The sequence below is a fragment of the Canis lupus genome, chromosome 9, assembly GCF_048164855.1.
Source record: "Canis lupus baileyi chromosome 9, mCanLup2.hap1, whole genome shotgun sequence".
Taxonomy (NCBI): Eukaryota; Metazoa; Chordata; class Mammalia; order Carnivora; family Canidae; genus Canis; species Canis lupus.
The window spans coordinates 17,214,613-17,236,506 of record NC_132846.1 but is presented as its reverse complement, the minus strand read 5'-3'; the positions used below and the strand labels follow the sequence as shown (position 1 = coordinate 17,236,506).

At 36.3% G+C, this 21,894-nt stretch overlaps 1 protein-coding gene across 27 annotated transcripts in view; it reads right to left on the bottom strand.

The window, feature by feature from the left end:
• The window catches only part of MIPOL1 (mirror-image polydactyly 1), a 329,604-nt gene that overhangs the window by 286,245 nt on the left and 21,465 nt on the right, over positions 1-21,894 (bottom strand). For 9 of the 27 annotated variants that reach the window (XM_072838305.1, XM_072838327.1, XM_072838328.1 and 6 more), the window contains exon 2: positions 1,312-1,513. The exons of 12 other annotated variants lie outside the window; for them this stretch is intronic. The gene's annotated coding sequence lies outside the window, so the exon portion shown is untranslated. Of the gene's footprint in view, positions 1-1,311; positions 1,514-15,138; positions 15,223-21,894 lie in introns of all 27 variants that reach the window. 6 more of the 27 variants (XM_072838330.1, XM_072838314.1, XM_072838306.1 and 3 more) reach the window with 2 other exon arrangements.

Genomic DNA, 21,894 nt, shown 5'->3' with positions numbered 1-21,894 from the left:
TTTATTTGAGAGAGAGAGAGTGTGTCTGCACACACAAGAGCACATGAGAGAGAGCACAAGCTGGGGGTCAGGGGCAGAGGAAGAGGAAGAGGGAGAAGCAGATTCCCAGGACCCTGGGATCGTGACCTGAGCTGAAGGCAGACGCTTAACCACCCAGCGCCCCAATAACTTGCCCTTTTACAAAAAAATGTATTACTGGGTTTCTTTCTAAATTACCATAATATTTTCAGAATCATTTCATAAGAAACTGACAGACCATAAAGAGAAACAAAGAACAAAAATTTAAGCCAAAGTATTAATAGTCAGTGGTAAAGTGAAATCTATTAAGAGTTCTATCATATTTTACAATGTATGTGTATATAAAAACATCACATTGCACACCTTAAATAACATTCACATGTACAACCTAAATATATACAATATTTATGAGTCAACCATATATCAGTAAAGCTGCTGCAAATGTAATTTACAACACAGTAAAGCAAAGCTGGAAAAAGAGAGTTCTCACATAAAAAGTTAATTTGAGTTGATCCCAATAATATAACAAACGAGGTCTTTGGACTAACCTTGAATACAACAACAAAATACCTGATAAAACGTAAATAAAAAGAAGAACCTATGATCCGAAAAGAAATTTTTAGGCTCATAAATAGCTAAAGCAAGAATTCAGAGGGGAAACTACAGTAAATGCTATGGTACATAACCCAAGTCTTTTTCAGTATCACGGCTATATTCCCTCAATGTGGTTAAGAGTACGGCTGCCAAAGGCTCTCAGCTACGTCCCTTACTGGGACCAGCCCTCAGACAAAAAGAGCCACCTCACCCAGAATCATGCCTCCTCCCTCAGAGTGGCCTGCATGCAGTGTGGGGGTCCATTTGGGTGTATAAAATCCAACTCCCTTCCTCAAGATGAGACATTTCTAAAGGACAAAAAGATTGACTGAAATCTTTCTGCTACTGACTACAGTTCAACTTCTCCTGCTTACTCCTGCTTCTCTCCATCCTCATGTTGTTTGTGAGAGAATTCCTCCAGCATTCCTCCTACACATCAACCTCAAAAAGTCTCAAAGTTTCATAGGGAATCTAACGTATGAAACAAGCTAAGCACAGAATCTGCTTTAGTCTATGGATGTTAGCCAAACATAAGTAACTGAGCTACTGATTTTCCTGTCCTTTTGAGGACCTATAAAAGATAAATCCCAGAATGTAACCCAAGGCAGAAGATACTAGGAACATTGCTTCCATTGAGCTGTGAACCCAAGTGTTACAAAGGTACCAAAAAATGCAAAGATATCAAAGAAATAAACTTACCCCATCACTCCCACTTAGAAGACTACAGGGAAATCCTCCGTGGTATTGATCAGAGCAGGAAAAAGGATCCTTAAGAAATTTTCACCACAAGCCAGGCCTTTCAAAGGTCTGCAACTCAAATTCACATCAGCTAGATGGTCCAAAAAATGTCAAATACTGGACTTAGTTTCAAATAGAGCCAGAATAGTAGGTTCTTTGGCACCTGGAATAAGTAAAAGCAAATCTTCTCTTCAGAAAGGTATCTTCATTCCAGGAATTCGAGTCCCACACACACCACAGAAATCTTTTAAAATATACTAAGTAGCACACAGTCAAAAATACCCGAATACACAAATAAGTAACGAACTAAAATGAAAAAAACACCATTTTTAAAAAAGGACTGCACAAACCACAAGTACTTTGGTCTTTGAGGTTGTTATCAGTCACAAATCACAAAACCATCCATATTATACTTTAAAAAATAAGAACAGGTTTGAAATATATGCAGAGAACAGGGAGCAATACAAAGTGAACTGTGAATTAACATATATGAATGGGAATAAATGAAGATTCTATAAATAAAACATAACAAATGAATGTATAATTTAATGTGAGGTAACTTCCAGTTATGCCAACAGAGTGAAGTGGTTAAATGAACCTTCTTCCAGGTAATAATTATGAAATCTAGGCAAAATTAAGTTAATGGAAAGCATCCCAGCAGAGAAAAAAGACAAGAGAGGCATCTGGGTGACTCAGACAGTTGAGCATCTGACTCTTGATTTCGGCTCAGATCATGATCTCAGGGTCCTGGGATTGAGCCCTGCAACAGGCATCTAATTTTTCTTGAAAAACTGGAACTTCAAGAAGAAAATTCCCCAAACCCCACAACTCCATCAACAGAACACTGATCACAGCTGGCTCGAGATGGCAGAGAACAGAGTCAGAACCAGAAGATTAGGTGGAAATACTAGGGTAAGACTCTGAAGTAAGAGAATCAAAGAGTCAGTAAAATCCAAAATCTGAGTATAAACACTACCAAATCTTTGGTGGACCACAAAACTGGGCATGCTCAGGGGACAAACAAGCAAAAAACAACATACCAGAAGCAGTCTACCCTTGAAAGACAGAGCTGAAATGGCTGAGATTTATGAATCTGCTGCTTTATTAATTGAATGTGTTCCCCAAACAACAGAAGTAAGGGCAGCAAAGAACTGAGGCCTAAGGTATGAGAGGACAGAGTTCAACACATGGTAGAGGAGTGGAAATTAATGCAAAGATCCCTAGAAACAAAGAAGATACAAAATCTATAAGCTTCTAAATCTGATTATAAGTGCTACCCAAATCCTTGGCTGATCATCAAACTATACAGGCATACCAGAGAATGAGACTCAAAAAAGCAGCATATGAAAGATTAAAAACTAAGCAGAAAGCAGTTAATGCAAGGTTGGAAAGCCAAGGCTTATAATTTGTTTATACAACTTAACTGTCTCTCAAGAAAAAACAAGAACATTTAAAAGAATAAAACAGGGGTGCTTGGCTGGGTCAGTCAGTAGAACATGTGACTCTTGATCCTAGGGTCATCATGAGTTCAAGTCCTGTGTTGGTTGTGGAACTTTCTTGAAATAAAAATCGAAAGAAAGAAAAGAAAGAAGAAAAAAAAAGAAAAGAAAAGAGAAGAGAAGAGGAGAGGAGAGGAGAGGAGAGGAGAGGAGAGGAGAGGAGAGGAGAGGAGAAGAGAAGAGAAGAGAAGAGAAGAGAAGAGAAGAGAAGAGAAGAGAAGAGAAGAGAAGAGAAGAGAAAAGAGAGAAAGAAACAAACAGAATTTTTGGACATGAAAATAAACAGTACCCAAAGCATATAAAAACTACAAATCCACAGGCCCAGTAAGCTCAAAAAACTCCAAGCATTTAGAAACGACACCAAAAGCATGATCCATAAAGGAAAACAATGATAAAGTGGATCTTATCAAAATTTACAACTTTTGCTCCGTCAATGAACTGCCAAGTTTATTAAAAGACAAGTTACACACTGGGAAAAAATACAGAGAAATTGCTACCTGGCAAAGGACTTGTATCCAAAATATAACAAGAACTATCAAAACAACAATAAAAATGGACTTGAACATGGACTTGAATAGGCACTCATCTAAAGAGAATATAGAGATGGCAAACCAGGTATACGCAAGTAGTTCAACATAATGAGTAATTAGTGAAATAGTAACTATGACCATGATGAGAGAACTACTATACCCATTTGGAAGACTGAAATTAAATAGTCCTGACAATATCAAGCGCTGATGAGGATGAGGAACAACTAACTAGAATTCTCACACATTGCTAGTGGACGTGCAAAAACAATACAGTCACTCTGGGAAATGGTTTGACTGTTTCTTACCAAGTTAAACATATACTCAGCATCTGACACAATAATCTCATTGCTGGGTAATTTCCCTAAATGTGAAAACTCATGTCCGCCCAATAATCTGCAGCCCAAAACTCAAAACAACTATATTAGCCTTCAACCCATGAATGGTAAACAAACTGCTATACATATATACATACACACATATTATAAATGGCACATTACTTAGCAATAAAAAAAGAAGAAACTTGATCCAAAACTTGGATGAATCTCAAAGATTAAGCTGAGCGAAAGCTGCCAGCTTCAAAACACTGCACATATATGATTCCATTTATATAACCTCTTGGAATGACATGACCATAGTGATGAGCAAGAGATCGGAGCTTGCCAAGGAGAGTAAGTGAAGGGAACACACAACTAAAATAAATAGCACCAAGGTGTTTTTCAAGGTGACAGAAAACTTCTCTATATTCTGGTTATAGGAGTAGTTACATGAATCTTTACATGTGTTAAAATTCATAAAACTGTACACCAAAGTTCAGAGCAGCATTATTGCAATAGCGAAAAGATGGGAACAATCTTACTATCCATGGATAGACAAAATGTGGCAAGCAGAAACAATGGAATATTTAGTCTGAAAAAGGAAATTTTGATAGATGCTACCACATGGATGAACCTTAAAAATATTATGCTAAGTGAAATTAAGCCAGACACAAAGGAAAAATATTGTATGATTCCACTTAGATGAGGTCAAATGCATAAAGAAAGTCAAATTCGGGGCAGCCTGGGTGGCTCAGCGGTTTAGCGCCGCCTTCAGCCCAGGGCCGGATCCTGGAGACTCGGGATCGAGTCCCACACTGGGCTCCCTGCATGGAGTCTGCTTCTCCCTCTGCCTGTGTCTCTGCCTCTCTCTGTGTCTCTCATGAAGAAAGAAAGAAAAGAAAGAAAAGAAAGAAAGGCCAAATTCATTTTTAAAAAAAGTAAGAATAGGGGGCATTTGAGTGGCTTAGTGGTTGAACATCTCCTTTTGGCTCAGGTTGTGACCCTGGGATCCTGGGACTGAGTCCTGCATCAGGCTCCCCAGAGGGAGCCGGCTTCTCCTTCTGTCTATGTCTCTGCCTCTGCCTCTCTTTGTGTGTCTCTCATGAATAAATAAAATATTAAAAAAAAAAGAAAGTCAGAATAGTCAAATTCATAAAGAAAGAAAGTAGAACAGTTGTTACCCAGTGCTGAAGAAAGGAAGAGTAGGGAGTTGTTTAATGGGTACAAAGTTTCTATTTGGAATACATAAAAAATTATAGAGATGGAAAGGGATACTGGTGTACAACAATGTGAACGTAGGTAATGCCACAAAATTGTACACTTAACAAACTGTTAACAATAAAATGTTATCTATACTATATCACTACATAAAATATTCATAGGGACATATACCAAGTGAAAAAGAAGTCAATCTATGGAATTCAAAATGCAAAATTAAAAAGAAATTGATTAGATTTTTAAAAATTCATCTACATGTTTACAACAGACTCATCTAAAGTGAAAAAAAAATCAGGGATGCGTGGGTGGCTCAGTCAGTTAAGAGTTCAGCTCTTGGTTTCAGTTCAGGTCTTGATCTCAGGTTTGTGGGGTCAAGCTCAGTATCAGGGTCCATCTTCAGCAAGGGAGTCTGTTTCAGACTGTCTCTCACTCTCTCCCTCTGCCATTCCCCCTACTCATGCATATGTGTGTGCACACATGCACTCTCTCTTTCACCCTAAAATAAAATCTTTTAAAATAAATAAATAAAATAATCTGAAAAGTTGAACAAAAAAGGATGTAAACAGATATACCATACAAATATTAAGCAAAAGCATTAAATTATATCAATGTGAGGCAAAACAGATTTTAAGGCAGAGGAAGAATTACTTTATAATGATAAAAGTTTCAATTCACAAGGAAAATACAAAAATTTTGAATGTTTACAAGCCTAGTAACATAGGCTCTACTACACATGTATAGCTGAAACCAACAAAACCTTGAGAAAATGGATTATTCAAAATGATGGAATAAAACAAAAGACTTAGTAAGAATATAGATGATTTATACAATACCATTAACAATCTTGATCTAACAAATCTGAACATAATGTTCTACCCAACATCCAGAATACACACTCTTTTTAAGCACATACAATATTACAATATAGACCATATTCTGGGATACAAAGTAAAATCAAATTTCAAATAATTAAAACTTGATGGAGCATCTTCTATAATCACAATGTAAAGTCGAAAATTGATAAAAAGAAAAATGTCACTCAGAAATTAAAATTCCCATATATTCAGAAATTAAGGTTCCTATATGCTTAGAAATTAATATCAATAAAAAATACATTATTTTGTTTTTGTTTTGTTTTGTTTTTTTTTGTTTTGTTTTTAATTTTTAGAGAGGGAGGGAGAGGCAGAGGGAGAGGGAACGAAAATCTTAAGCAGGCTCCATGCCTAGCTCAGAGCCTGATGCAGGGCTTGATCTCATGACCCTGAGATCATGACCTGAACTGAAATCAAGAGTTTGACATTTAACCAATCAAACCACCCAGGTACCCCACAAGACAATGAAAAAAATCTTGAAGACAAATGGAAATTATTTTGAATTCTACAGTAACAAATTCCACAAAGCAAAACTTGTGAGATGCAGCTAAAGTCCCACATGGAAGCAAATTTATATCCTTAAATACATATATTAGTAAAGGAAATTAAAAATTAATGAGCTAAGCATCCATCATAAGAAATCAGATCCAAAGTAAAATACACCCAAAGAGATTAGAAGGGAAAAAAATTAAGAGACATTAATTAAATAGGAAAGTAAACACACCACTGAGAGAATTATCAAAGCCAAAAGTTTGTTCTTTGAAAAGACTGAAAAAGTGACAAACTCTGGGAAAACTGATCAAGAAGAAAAGAGAAAATACACAAACAATATCAAAAATAATAAGAGAAAAAAAAAATAATAAGAGAATATTAACATCTTTATGACAATGTATTTGAAAATGGAGATGTAACAGAAACATTCCCAGAAAAAAATATAACAGCAAAACTGATTTAGTACACATGGATAACTTGAATAAGCCTACAATTTTCAAAGAATTAATCAGGAGTAAAAAATATTCCTAGGAAGTACCATATTCCAGAAATTATCATCACTCCAATCTTATTTGGAATTAATCCAATGTTACCTTAAAATCTCTAGAGTATAAGATAGCAAAATCTTTAGGATAGCAAAAATCTTGCTACCAAACCTATATAATAATATAAGAAGCAAATTTCATTAATGAACATAGATGTAAAAATCATAAAATATTAGCAAGCAGAAATCAGCATAAAAGTAGTAATGTACTGTAACTAAATTGTGTGCTCTCATTATTCAGTATTTGAAAAGAAATTAATATATCCATTAAACATTAAAAAAGAAAATCAAAAGATAGGCCAAAAAATCTATAGAGATGAAGCATCTTGATAAAATTCAACATGCATTTTGTAAAAAAAACAAAAAAAACCTCTTTGCATTCTAACAATATAATAAATCTGATAACAGGTATCTTTAAAAAAGCAACGAACAAAAAAAATCCTCTAAGAGACTGCAGAATTTAGAGCTAATCAGGCAGAAATTAAAAATCAATTGAATGAGATGCAATCCAAACTAGAAGTCCTAACGACGAGGGTTAACGAGGTGGAAGAACGAGTGAGTGACATAGAAGACAAGTTGATAGCAAAGAGGGAAACTGAGGAAAAAAGAGACAATTAAAAGACCATGAAGACAGATTAAGGGAAATAAACGACAGCCTGAGGAAGAAAAACCTACGTTTAATTGGTGTTCCCGAGGGCGCCGAAAGGGCCAGAGGGCCAGAATATGTATTTGAACAAATTCTAGCTGAAAACTTTCCTAATCTGGGAAGGGAATCTAATCAGGCATTCAGATCCAGGAAATAGAGAGATCCCCCCCTAAAATCAATAAAAACCGTTCAACACCTCGATATTTAATAGTGAAGCTTGCAAATTCCAAAGATAAAGAGAAGATCCTTAAAGCAGCAAGAGACAAGAAATCCCTGACTTTTATGGGGAGGAGTATTAGGGTAACAGCAGACCTCTCCACAGAGACCTGGCAGGCCAGAAAGGGCTGGCAGGATATATTCAGGGTCCTAAATGAGAAGAACATGCAACCAAGAATCCTTTATCCAGCAAGGCTCTCATTCAAAATGGAAGGAGAGATAAAGAGCTTCCAAGACAGGCAGCAACTAAAAGAATATGTGACCTCCAAACCAGCTCTGCAAGAAATTTTAAGGGGGACTCTTAAAATTCCCCTTTAAGAAGAAGTTCAGTGGAACAATCCACAAAAACAAGGACTGAATAGGTATCATGATGACACTAAACTCATATCTTTCAATAGTAACTCTGAATGTGAACGGGCTTAATGACCCCATCAAAAGGCGCAGGGTTTCAGACTGGATAAAAAAGCAGGACCCATCTATTTGCTGTCTACAAGAGACTCATTTTAGACAGAAGGACACCTACAGCCTGAAAATAAAAGGCTGGAGAACCATTTACCATTCGAATGGTCCTCAAAAGAAAGCAGGGGTAGCCATCCTTATATCAGATAAACTAAAATTTACCCCGAAGACTGTAGTGAGAGATGAAGAGGGACACTATATCATACTTAAAGGATCTATTCAACAAGAGGACTTAACAATCCTCAATATATATGCCCCGAATGTGGGAGCTGCCAAATATATAAATCAATTATTAACCAAAGTGAAGAAATACTTAGATAATAATACACTTATACTTGGTGACTTCAATCTAGCTCTTTCTATACTCGATAGGTCTTCTAAGCACAACATCTCCAAAGAAACGAGAGCTTTAAATGATACACTGGACCAGATGGATTTCACAGATATCTACAGAACTTTACATCCAAACTCAACTGAATACACATTCTTCTCAAGTGCACATGGAACTTTCTCCAGAATAGACCACATATTGGGTCACAAATCGGGTCTGAACCGATACCAAAAAATTGGGATCGTCCCCTGCATATTCTCAGACCATAATGCCTTGAAATTAGAACTAAATCACAACAAGAAGTTTGGAAGGACCTCAAACACGTGGAGGTTAAGGACCATCCTGCTAAAAGATGAAAGGGTCAACCAGGAAATTAAGGAAGAATTAAAAAGATTCATGGAAACTAATGAGAATGAAGATATAACCGTTCAAAATCTTTGGGATGCAGCAAAAGCAGTCCTAAGGGGGAAATACATCGCAATACAAGCATCCATTCAAAAACTGGAAAGAACTCAAATACAAAAGCTAACCTTACACATAAAGGAGCTAGAGAAAAAACAGCAAATAGATCCTACACCCTGGAGAAGAAGGGAGTTAATAAAGATTCGAGCAGAACTCAATGAAATCGAGAACAGAAGAACTGTGGAACAGATCAACAGAACCAGGAGTTGGTTCTTTGAAAGAATTAATAAGATAGATAAACCATTAGCCAGCCTTATTAAAAAGAAGAGAGAGAAGACTCAAATTAATAAAATCATGAATGAGAAAGGAGAGATCACTACCAACACCAAGGAAATACAAACGATTTTAAAACATATTATGAACAGCTATACGCCAATAAATTAGGCAATCTAGAAGAAATGGACGCATTCCTGGAGAGTCACAAACTACCAAAACTGTAACAGGAAGAAATAGAAAACCTTAACAGGCCAATAACCAGGGAGGAAATTGAAGCAGTCATCAAAAACCTCCCAAGACACAAGAGTCCAGGGCCAGATGGCTTCCCAGGGGAATTTTATCAAACGTTTAAAGAAGAAACCATACCTATTCTCCTAAAGCTGTTTGGAAAGATAGAAAGAGATGGAGTACTTCCAAATTCGTTCTATGAGGCCAGCATCACCTTAATTCCAAAACCAGACAAAGACCCCACCAAAAAGGAGAATTACAGACCAATATCCCTGATGAACATGGATGCAAAAATTCTCAACAAGATACTGGCCAATAGGATCCAACAGTACATTAAGAAAATTATTCACCATGACCAAGTAGGATTTATCCCTGGGACACAAGGCTGGTTCAACACCCGTAAAACAATCAATGTGATTCATCATATCATCAAGAGAAAAACCAAGAACCATATGATCCTCTCATTAGATGCAGAGAAAGCATTTGACAAAATACAGCATCCATTTCTGATCAAAACTCTTCAGAGTGTAGGGATAGAGGGAACATTCCTCGACATCTTAAAAGCCATCTATGAAAAGCCCACAGCAAATATCATTCTCAATGGGGACGCACTGGGAGCCTTTCTCCTAAGATCAGGAACAAGACAGGGATGTCCACTCTCACCACTGCTATTCAACATAGTACTGGAAGTCCTAGCCTCAGCAATCAGACAACAAAAAGACATTAAAGGCATTCAAATTGGCAAAGAAGAAGTCAAACTCTTCTTCTTCGCCGATGACATGATACTCTACATAGAAAACCCAAAAGCCTCCACCCCAAGATTGCTGGAACTCATACAGCAATTTGGCAGTGTGGCAGGATAAAAAATCAATGCCCAGAAATCAGTGGCATTTCTATACACTAACAATGAGACTGAAGAAAGAGAAATTAAGGAGTCAATCCCATTTACAATTGCACTCAAAAGCATAAGATACCTAGGAATAAACCTAACCAAAGATGTAAAGCATCTATACCCTCAAAACTATAGAACACTTCTGAAAGAAATGAGGAAGACACAAAGAGATGGAAAAATATTCCATGCTCATGGATTGGCAGAATTAATATTGTGAAAATGTCAATGTTACCCAGGGCAATATACACGTTTAATGCAATCCCTATCAAAATACCATGGACTTTCTTCAGAGAGTTAGAACAAATTATTTTAAGATTTGTGTGGAATCAGAAAAGACCCCGAATAGCCAGGGGAATTTTAAAAAAGAAAACCATATCTGGGGGCATCACAATGCCAGATTTCAGGTTGTACTACAAAGCTGTGGTCATCAAGACAGTGTGGTACTGGCACAAACACAGACACACAGATCAGTGGAACAGAATAGAAAATCCAGAAGTGGACCCTGAACTTTATGGGCAACTAATATTCGATAAAGGAGGAAAGACTATCCATTGGAAGAAAGACAGTCTCTTCAATAGATGGTGCTGGGAAAATTGAACATCCACATGCAGAAGAATGAAACTAGACCACTCTCTTGCACCATACACAAAGATAAACTCAAGATGGATGAAAGATCTAAATGTGAAACAAGATTCCATCAAAATCCTAGAGAAGAACACAGGCAACACCCTTTTTGAACTCGGCCATAGTAACTTCTTGCAACATACATCCACGAAGGCTAAAGAAACAAAAGCAAAAATGAACTATTGGGCCTTCATCAAGATAAGAAGCTTTTGCACAGCAAAGGATACAGTCAACAAAACTCAAAGACAACCTACAGAATGGGAGAAGATATTTGCAAATGACATATCAGATAAAGGGCTAGTTTCCAAGATCTATAAAGAACTTATTAAACTCAACACCAAAGAAACAAACAATCCAATCATGAAATGGGCAAAAGACATGAACAGAAATCTCACAGAGGAAGACATAGACATGGCCAACATGCATATGAGAAAATGCTCTGCATCACTTGCCATCAGGGAAATACAAATCAAAACCACAATGAGATACCACCTCACACCAGTGAGAATGAGGCAAATTAACAAGGCAGGAAACAACAAATGTTGGAGAGGATGTTGGTGGGAATGTGAACTGGTGCAGCCACTCTGGAAAACTGTGTGGAGGTTCCTCAAACAGTTAAAAATATACCTGCCCTACGACCCAGCAATTGCACTGTTGGGGATTTACCCCAAAGATACAAATGCAATGAAACGCCGGGACACCTGCACCCTGATGTTTATAGCAGCAATGGCCACGATAGCCAAACTGTGGAAGGAGCCTCGGTGTCCAATGAAAGATGAATGGATAAAGAAGATGTGGTTTATGTATACAATGGAATATTACTCAGCTATTAGAAATGACAAATACCCACCATTTGCTTCAACGTGGATGGAACTGGAGGGTATTATGCTGAGTGAAGTAAGTCAGTCGGAGAAGGACAAACATTGCATGTTCTCATTCATTTGGGGAATATAAATAATAGTGAAAGGGAATATAAGGGAAGGGAGAAGAAATGTGTGGGAAATATCAGAAAGGGAGACAGAACGTAAAGACTGCTAACTCTGGGAAACAAACTAGGGGTGGTAGAAGGGGAGGAGGACGGGGGTGGGAGTGAATGGGTGACGGGCACTGGGGATTATTCTGTATGTTAGTAAATTGAACACCAATAAAAAATAAATTAAAAAAAATCCTCTAAGAATGGTAAAACATGAAAATTCATTCCTTTGATGCTGGAACAAATCAGGAATCTTGGCTATTCACTCTTCTTTGAACCTAAATTTGAGGTCCTTGCATAAGCAGTACAGCAATGCAAAACCCCGTGGGGAAAAATATTAAACTTTACTAAGAGATATAAAAGAAAATCTAAATAAAAGGGTATATTTACTGTGGTCACAGACTGGAAAACTCAAAATTATAAAAGTGTCAGTTCTGTTCACGTTGAATGTAGGCAAGCCCTCTGGAATTCAGGAGCAGAGTTGGTGAGTATAGATAGCAATCTATGAGGGCCACTAAAATATTACTTGAATAAATTCAAAGCATGGTGTCAGTTTACTGAGGCTTCTATATGTCACTCTTAACTGGAAGTTTAAAAGCATTCCTCAACAATATCCACTATACATGTAGTTGCGATGAATTAAAATTCAGAAAACAATCCACTGCACTCCTCTGGCAACTTATTATCTAAATTTGAAACTTATATTTGTGCTTTCCATGAAACTGTTTACAAGAGAAAATGGAAGGTATATAAAACTGAATTTTTTTTGCAAAATTTGTTCAGAAATGTTTTCCTCAACCTGTGAGAGAAAATAAGTTTCTGCCTAATAATTTTAAGATAATAAAATCAGTTTCTTCCTATCCCCACTAAATAAAGGTTTGACAAATATTTACAGGTTTAAAGGGACTATTCACTTGTCTCTGTCCAGTCTACCTATCGGAGTACTTGTCAGAGATTTTAATTATTTACCTATCTGTCCCTTCCAATTAAGACATGTGAATCAAAGGAGGCTTATAGTTCTCATTGTGCCTGACTTCCAATACTCAAGAAATATGTGTTGAAAAAAAAATGTGTGTTGAATTAATAAAATCCTGTGTTATAGATAAGGCTCTAAGAGAAGTTAATCAACCAGGTTATATACTCCAAACTAATAAGCAGTAAACTACTCATTTATTTATCAAGTATTTATTGTTCTAGGTCCTAGAATGTAGCATTAAGTCCTAGACCTGATTCCTTCTTGTTCTTTTTATAAAAGTAGGGAAAAAAATTCTTTAACCTCATTTTTTTAGTAATAAAATTTCTCTCACAGGATTATAGCTGAGAAGGAGAAACTTATTTGAGAGGACATCACTACTGAACTGGTTAGTAGTACATCAGTTTTGTAGACATGAAGAAGACAATCCCTTGCTAGGTCAACATGAAGAGACCAGACAAACTAGGAACCAAATTTCAAACTTTTGTCTAAAAAACAATTGAAGAAATCGTAAAATCTGGAATAACAGAAAGATATTACAGTAACTCAAAGGTTAAGACTGAGGGGTGCCTGAGCGGTTCAGTTGGTTCAGTTTGCCTTTGGCTCAGCTGGTAATCCTGGGGTGCTGGGACTGAGCTATGCATCTAGCTCCCCGCTCAGCGGGGAGCCTGCTTCTCCCTCTCCCTCTGCCTCTGCCTCTCCCCCTGCTTGTCCTCTAGCTCCTCCCTCTGTCTCCTTCTTACTCTCTAATAAATAAAATTTTTTTTAAAAAATTTTAAAAATTTTTAAAAAAATCTACGTTATTTGCTGAACTGTTTATCTGGAGTTTTTCACAAAGTACTGGTTTTATTTTCTTCTATCTAAATATATTCTATATTCTAATTAACACTTTCCATTTGGATGGCCTCTAAGTAATAATCAGATAAAACAATCACAGAAAGCTATAGCAAGATAGTCTAATATTAAGAGAAATTTTAAATTAAGCACTTAAGTAAAAATAACTTTCAAGACATTTGGCATTTTTAAGTAAAAATTGCTTAGAGAGTTATTTCTCAATTATAAATTTCAAAATGTGAAACTCCTACATTTGTAATCATAGTGTGATATTACAGCACCTTTTGTAAAGAACTTACAGAATTCCAAGCATTTTCAGCCCCACAAATATGTGCCAAGGCTAGGTTTTTTTCACAGCTTTTTCATTCAAATTCAAAAACTACTATGTCATTGATAGTAATTTTTTATAGCAATTCACCTTTTATTGAGTTCTGTAAATCATTCACCTTAAGTTTTCACAGGAGGAACACTTTTTACAAATATTTTAATTAGCCTATGTTGATTTCATTTAAATTATGTAATTATGATCACAGATAAACAGATTTGGGGACAAACACAAGTGACTCTTGGTAAGTATATAAATCGACTGAACTAGTAGGAGTAGAAGCATCCACAAGAGATCAATGTACTAACCTAACCATTAAGTACACCACAGGCATCAGTCAGCATGTTTATATCTAAAGAAATGCAGAACTTTAGTTATGCTACAAAATCATTAAGTGGAAGCCATTTAAGGTCATTTTAATTTTGTATTGAAAATTTTAAATATTTTTGGCCATTATGGTACCAACAAAATATAAGGATAGACCAAGTAAACTCAGCAACTCTATCAAAAAAAACAGATGTAGGGAATCCTTGGGTGGCTCAGCGGTTGAGACCCTGCCTTCTGCCCGGGGCGTGATCCTGGAGTCCCGCAACAGGCTCCCTGCATGGACCCTGCTTCTCCCTCTGCCTGTGTCTCTACCAATCTGTCTCTCTGTCTCTCTTTCTCTGTCTCTCTCCCCCCTGCATCAGGCTCCCTACATGGAGCCTGCTTCTCCCTCTGCCTGTGTCTCTGCCTCTCTCTCTCTCTCTCTCTCAATCTCGGGATGACTGAAAAATAATATTTTTAAATGTAAGGGATAAAATTTTATTTCTAGATATGCAACAAACAGACCTATCATGTTAGATACATTATTATATGGGTTACTGAAGTTTAACCTTAGTATTATATCTTATCAGATACATGCCCTTGTTTGCTAAAGAACACCACCTAGTGTACAGCTCCATCTAGTGGAGAAATAGACAAACATCTCCAGACCGTTTTCAGTCCTAAGGAATTTCACAGTAAACTAAGCAAAACGGATTTCTAAAAAGGCCAACTTTTCACTTATACTGTGGAATTATGACATTTTATCTAATCAATATTCTAACCAACATTTTCTATTTGAACAGTTATATTTTTGAATATTTGAAATTTCCTCACCATCTTCTAACAGATTTTTCCATATGATCAAAAGTAATAGCAGTTGATTTTGCGAAAGAAAAACTTAGTATTCATACTGTCCATCTAAAGAGGATAAAAGACAAAAAAGTTACTCCATAAATATTAAGTGACATTCTGCAAGGAAATATCAATGTTAAAGTCCCTTCAAACTTCCTTTGGTCATGGTAACAAGAAGCTAGAGGATATAGACAAAACACAAGCAGGGTCTGTAAAACACTCTGTTGATCTTTCCCCAGTGATGAATAACCATGAAAAATTTTTTGTATTTTTAAAAATTTGATGAAATTCCTTTATGTTGTAACAGACTAGTTCCCCTTTAAATAACTTTTAAAATACACACATTTTAAAAATATAAAACATTCTAATCATTGATAAATCTAAATTTCAAATCAAACTTTATTTTTGAGTCGTGATACAAAACATACAAATTTAACTTAATAAAAGCCCAATAAAATCAGGCACCAACATGAGTGAGAGGGAATATGGACCTGAGGAACCCATCAAAAGCTTCATGTCATCCACGTTTCAGCCATCTTGAAAGAGGATTAGGGAAGAGTAGAACTAGAGCCTTGGGTGAAAAGCAGAGACACTAGTGATGTTAAAAGATTAGGTGAGAGAAAAATTTGCATGGCTCTTACTTCCCCCATGTTACATTAGGACAAGTCTTATTTATCTCTGCCACCAATACAGAAATCAGCAGTGATAACCCAAGCTGTAAGTTCCATGGGCTAATGTCAAGGCAGGGCAAAAATACTACTAGGTAATGAAAAGAGGTAAGATCTCAGTCTATTTGGGCTGCTTTAACAAAGATACCATAGACTAGATGGCTCACAAACAAATTTATTTCTCACAGTTCTGGAGGCTGGAAGTCTGACATTGGGCTATGGGCAAAGTTGAGTTCTGGTGAGAGTCCTCTTCTGGGTTGCAGACTACTAACTTCTAATTGTATTCTTGCATGGCAGAGAGCAGAGAAGAGAAGCAAAACTCTCTGATGACTTATAAAGACACTAACCCCATTCAATGAGAGCAGAGCCCTCATGACATTTATTGCATTCTAATTATCTCCTAAAGTCCCACCTCACATACCATCATATTGGGGGATAGGGTTTCAACATATGAACTGTGCAGGGGTTGGAGAGAGACACAAACATTCAGTTCATAACAAAATGTAACCATCATTTACTCTTCTACCTCTTCTCCAAAACCTAGACTTGCTGGAATATAATCATAGCAGCTCCTATTCCCAAATGTGCCAGAAAACTGCATTTCCTAATCTTCTTTACATCTGGGTCATGAGATGGAGTTGAAGCCAAAGCAGTGTAAGCAGAAGTGGTATGTCAATTTCTGGACTCACCCTTATTCTATAAGATCCTCTAAACCTCTCTTCCCCTCCTGTAACAATCGTGAAAACTCCATTGGAGATGCTGGCATCACAAGATAAAAGGGATGCTTACCTCTAAGCCAAATGCTGTATGAGTGAGAAATAAACGTGTTGTATTAAGCCATGATATGGGACTTAGTGCAGCATAGCCTCTCTTAACCTAATATACAACTTAGAGAGTTCCTCCAGCCTCCAATCCTGACCAGAGGAGTTCCCTAGTGCAGTAACAACAAATGTCAACAGTGATTCTGTGGAGCCTAAAATTTTAACTCCAAGCTCACCCTATCCCCTTGTCTGAAAATACATACAACATACTTTCACACATACATACTCACACACATTTCATTTTTTAGACCACATGTATCACTCAGTTCAGTTCCATCACCATGTCTAAACCCCAGATATGGCAAAAGATGGTACACACGAACTGTGTACTGGCTGAATAAACTACAGCTGACTCTTAAACAAGTTTAAACATATGCAGATTTTTAAAATATAATTTATATTTATAGTACTATAATGTATTTTCTCTTCCTTATGATTTTCTCTTTTCTTTTTTAAAAGATTTTATTTTTAAGTAATCTCTATACCCAGCATGGGTCTCGAATTTACAACCCCAAGAGCAAGAGTCACATACTCTATCAACTAATTCAGCCAGGTGCCCCCATTATGATTTTCTTAATAACATTTTCTTTTCTCTATCTTACTTTGTTGTAAAAATACAGTATATAATATACAAAACATAAAATATATGTGTTGTTTATATTATCAGTAGGCTTTCAGTCAACAATAGGCTATTAGTAGGTAAGTTTTTGGAGAGTCAGAAGTTATACATGGATTTTCAATTGAGAGAGGGGGGACACCCCAAACCCCTGCGCTGCTGAAAGGTAGCGCAATTCAATTGATATTGAATCAATTTAAAGAACTGAATAAATGAACAGACTGTAAAATGTTAATTGATCAGCTCCTTGTAGAAATGCACCATTTCAATTAAACAGCCAGCTGCCTCTAGAAGCTAGAAAAGATAACAAAGTCTCCCTTAGAGACTCTACACAGGAACACAGTCCTACTGACATCATTTTGGCCCTGTGGGAATAAATTCAGATTTCTGACTCCTAAACAGTAACATAATAAATTTATGTTGTTTTAAGCCACTAAATTTGTGGTGATTTGTTATACCTGTTGCAGCAACAGGAAACTAATACACATACCTTATGAGTTTCTAGCTCTCACACTACCTAGCATGTTCAGAGACATTTTCAGGTTCTCTTATAAAACACATTTAAAATAAAAGAGGGGCCATAGTCATGAATCAACTGGAAAATGAATTCTCGGTGACCAGGAACCTGCCCTAAGTGTATCTCCAGTCTTCCTGGAGGGATTATTTCTCATATCAGGAGAGAGTCCTAATCCAGCACAGCCATATATGAGGTGAAGTTTAAACATTTTCAATTAGAACTCCCTTTCATTCAGTCACTTCCTAGAACTAATTCAGGGCTGACTATGTGGAATCATAAAATGAATATCTGGATACAGGTGCCAGCATTTTTCAATTCTGTAGCCTCTGACAAATCACTTCACTTTTCTGTTCTAGGAAACTGAATCCCAAGCTAATAAAATTTCCAAAACAAAAATTGTTGGTAGGCTTTTATTTGATAAATGACTTAAAAAATGGAGGCAACTACCTTCAACAACCAGAAGATAAAGAACATTTTAGCAGAACATACCTTCAAGAAAGACAACATTTTACTCTGAGTTAATTTAACTTTGTAAAAAAGCCAGGAAGATTCTGGGAAGATTGGGGTGGAGTCAGTTTTTCAATCTTCCCAACTATCTTCATAAAAACAGAGCAACCAGGATAGCAAAATGAAACCATAAACAAAATATTTACCACAAAAGTAGGTAAACACCAATATACAACACCAACAATTCTGAGACCTGCATGACATCCAGCATCTGCGCACGTAGAAGAGGGAAACAACAGGGAGCAAAGAGATGTCTAACAGTCAGGAGATTCCCTGTTAGCAGCAGGGATGCTCTCCACAAGCATGTAAGTGCAAAAGGTCTGAAGGGAAGGAGCTGAATAGTTAGAGCCTTATGAACTGTCAAAACACATGGACAAAGTTTCTTACACACTGAGGAGAAACTGGAAACAGAGTGTGAATTTATAGGAAAGATACAATATGGACAAAGTAAAAATAAAGTCCAAAAATAAACATAAAGTCCAGCTGGGGAAGGGGAGCTGGTAGAGCCAAAAGATCTTTAAAAAAAAGTTACTGGTCATTCTTTAAAACTTCTCAAAAACAACAGGAAACATTTTTATAACTAGTTACTTACATTTAAGTAAGTACATTAGTTAAGTATGTAAGTTAAGCAGTAATAACAGTACATTATCTTTTGACCAATCACTTGGAAGATTTCAAAGGGCTTAAAAATCTTTGTATTCTTATACCGATAGATTACTACTAACCTATAATCATTAGGGTAAGTCAGAGCTGATTCACTGTTAATGTCAAAAGACAGTTAATTCTTAATTGATAAAATTCACTGATGATAGAAAAAAAAAATCATGAGACACAAATTCTAGATACTACCCAAATGACCACATCCTTTGGAAAATAGTCCAGAATTCACTAAAACAAAAGTAGAAAGAAAGAAAAAAGGATCACCCCTTACATTCACCACCAAAATATACTCTTAAAATCTTAGTGTGCTCTTTGTCATTTTTTACATATTTATACATATAATCAATATCTACACATATTTAATTTTTTTAAAGATTTTATTTATTCATAAGAGACACAGAGAGAGAGGCAGAGATGCAGGCAGAGGGAGAAGCAGGCTCCTCTCAGGGAGCCTGATGTGGGACTTGATCCCAGGACTCCAGGATCACGCCCTGGGCCAAAGGCAGCCGCTCAACCCCTGAACCACCCACCCCTACCCCCCTCGTCCCCACATATTTAATTTTTTACAATACTATATCATAAGCACTTTTGTTCAAAACACTTCAATAACCACTGACTTTAATATCTCACTGGATGGAAATATTGTTATTTTCTGTTAGGAAAAGTACTAGAAGGAGCATCTTTGTGGCAGCTTTTTGAAATCTCACTATTAAATGTGGCAATGTTAAATATCAGTCTAAATTTTGATCCACTAATAGGCAAATCATACAATCTTTTGCTTCTCATAAAGTAATTCCTAAAAGCAAGAACACAATTTAGAGGAAAAATTATTCCAAAAAACTTTAGTGAAGAAAATATTTATCTAATTCTTAAGGTATATTTGCACACAGAGCAAACATGAGCTTTCAGAATCAACTGGTTAGTAATCATGTGATTAAATATTTTAATTGAGATTTTAATTCTAAAATGGCTAACAAAAATAGAGGCATTTTAAAGATATGTACATAGAATTTACTTTAAGCTAAGATGGAAATTAATCACCTCATGAAATAAAGACAGTAGAGATAAACCACTGAAATCCTAAACTGAGTTTCTTACCAGTAAAGAATCTACAGTGAGTTTTTTTATGTGAACTTCCTAAATTACTGCTTACTTACCCAAATGAATTACAATAATCTTGCCCACTGTGCCAGCTCATGCCACTGAATAAAATGTTCTACTTTGGGAAATCATATGCTATATCACACAGTATCTGTAGCTCTCATGCTGGTAATAAGCTGTTTGACATAAATTAAGGAAATGGCTTTGTTTATATTAAATTTAAAAGATAATAAAAGTATTACAGTACTAATTAGTATTAAGACATGTGCTTTAAAAAGTCATACTTCAGAAAATACTTCATTAAAATGAGCAAATTTAAATATTTAAAATTTTTCAGGTTATGTGTATGGTTGAGACTTAATGCAAAACACCATTTTAACACTCGAATGCAAATAGCATCTGTAAAAAATTACCATTCAAATACCATCCAAGAAGTAGAGTAATAGTATAAAAATTTTTCTAATTATGTGATGACCACTTAGATCCTTGCATCTTAACATAAAATTACATGAGGTTAGGTCATACTTGATAAGACATTACTTCCTAATATCGAAACATCATTTAAAATAAAAATACAGGGATCCCTGGGTGGCGCAGCGGTTTGGCGCCTGCCTTTGGCTCAGGGCGCGATCCTGGAGACCCAGGATCGAATCCCACGTCGGGCTCCCGGTGCATGGAGCCTGCTTCTCCCTCTGCCTGTGTCTCTGCCTCTCTCTCTCTCTCTTTCTCTCTTTCTGACTATCATAAATAAAAATAAATAAATAAAATAAAATTAAAATAAAATAAAATAAAATAAAATAAAATAAAAATACACAAATAATGAAATAGACTCAGTAAGGAAAAACTTTTCCTCCAACCTCTTAAGAGTTCCTGGCTGGGCCTGAATAGTAAACTGTCAGAGACTAAAAGGAGAAAGCAGACAAATTCATTTAACATAAGTTTTATGTGACACAGGAAACGTCACAAGGAAATGAATATCTGAAAAAAGAGTTAGGCCTGAGCATTTTTATACTAGGTATGACGAAGAGCAGAATGTCATGGAAAAATGTGATAGGACAAAAAGGTATACACCAAGGACAGTAAAATGACGGAAACTCAGCAAGGCCTGTTCATTTGGATTCCTCTTGGTATTCACTCATCTTTGAAGATAAGGACACCTCTCACATGAGGGTCTTATGACCTGCTTCAGAGGAAGAGGAGGATGCACCTGCTGTTTCTCAAAATCCTTCAGCTTAAAATATTCAATATGCCAAAGTGCTGTATTTTGGGGTAGCTTGTTCTGAACCCTGTCAACATAAAATGAAAATATCTTACGAATTACTCATCCTGTGTATTTTTTTTTTAGGATAATAGAACACAGTGGAAAAAAAACACATGCAAATACTAATCAAAAGAAAGTAGGGGGGGCACCTGGGTGGCTCAGCTCATTAAGCTGGGATCCAGCCCCACAGGGGGCTTCCTTACTCAGCAGGGAATATGCTTCTCAGTTTCCCTCTGCCCCTACCCTCCCCCTGCTCAAGCACTCACTCACTCGCTCACTCTCTCCCTCCTCCCCCAAAATAAATAAATAAATAAATCTTTTTAAAAAAGTAGGTGTGACTACATTAATTTCAAACAAAGTAAAAGAAGAAATATTACTAAGTACATATAAGGGCTTATTTACTAACAAGATCTAAACAATTGAAATACATAAGCACTTCACAAGAGTGTTAACACACCCAAGGTAAAAACTGATGAAAGAAGCAACACACAAATCCATAATTATAGTTGAAAACTTCACTACACCTCTCTCAATAATCAGAAGAATAAGAATCAGAAAATCCGCAACATAGAAGACTCGGTATTATC